At 30.8% G+C, this 1173-nt stretch overlaps 1 protein-coding gene across 1 annotated transcript in view; it reads left to right on the plus strand.

Annotated features, from left to right (window-relative positions):
* The window catches only part of LOC127881429 (complement C3-like), a 30612-nt gene extending 29745 nt beyond the window's left edge, over positions 1-867 (plus strand). The window contains exon 30 of the mRNA XM_052429313.1: positions 1-867. This exon is cut by the window's left edge and continues 273 nt beyond it. The gene's annotated coding sequence lies outside the window, so the exon portion shown is untranslated.
* Positions 868-1173: the final 306 nt, after the last annotated feature.

Below are 1173 nucleotides of genomic sequence, written 5' to 3' on the forward strand. Positions count from 1 at the left end.
TGGGTGTTATTGTATGCATGAAATGTGAATACGGGTTATATCTCTGTAGAATCTAGAGGATCTGCATACTATTGCGGCACTAAGAACGTGAAACAATACATGTTTTATGTATAATGTATTTATGTATTAAAAGCATATTTTACTAATCAATCGTTATATTGAAACTATATTGAGTCATCGGAAAGATAAACAAGCGTTAATATATTCCGATTGTATGTTTTTGTGTTTGAATATAGATGAACCCGACATGCTGGTCAGAACCTTACTTGCAGACTAAAAACTAACTATCAGGAATACTATTAAAATGATGTTAGACCTCTTTGACATTGCTTATTTTCGAATGTTGATTTTAAATGGCTGTTCACCTAATGACATTTACTAGAATTATATAATGCAATTTAAAACTACCAACATATATCTAAGGTGTATGTTTTTGGTACCATTGGTTTTAAATTGAATTTAACAATTAAAACCTATTTCGAATACAAACCTATGTTTAAACCCTAGATCTCTTTAAAGTATTCAAAATGAACTACATACAATTAATGAACAACTTTATATTTCAACTGCAATGTTACGTTTGGTTGATTAAATGACAAAGTTCAATTTAACTTAGCTATAGGGAATATGGTCGTTGTGTTATTCGAAATAAAATATATTGATTTCGACGGAGCTAAATACGGAGCAAGACTTGCCCTGTATACAATAAATAACATACATGTACTCCAATATTGACACACAGTGCACAATGAAAACATTATAATTGTGATGTATGCTGCTTCCAGTAGTGATTGTTGTAAATAGTTTCGGTATACATTTGATATTACTATATAAACGCATAGCATAAGTAAATGTATGCCTGCTTTATTGTGTTGTTTTTTGTTCATGCATTGCCTTAGATATGTTCAATAACTTCTATTTTCACGAAATCCTGTTATTTTGGATATATGCTGTGTTCTGCATTATTACTTCCAATGATACCCGGACTTTGATTAAGAGCCTCTAATTATTCGATATGATCTTACATCGGTATAACAAGAATGCGGTTTATCCTTCATAATCTCTTAGTATAATTTATAAGACATCGTACAGCATTGGTGCATCAGTTGCTGGTATAGTGTTAAGAACGTGCAATTAAGAGTTATTTAATGGGATAAACTACCATCTAGTCAA

Source organism: Dreissena polymorpha, chromosome 5 (genome assembly GCF_020536995.1).
Source record: "Dreissena polymorpha isolate Duluth1 chromosome 5, UMN_Dpol_1.0, whole genome shotgun sequence".
In the NCBI taxonomy this organism is placed as follows: Eukaryota; Metazoa; Mollusca; class Bivalvia; order Myida; family Dreissenidae; genus Dreissena; species Dreissena polymorpha.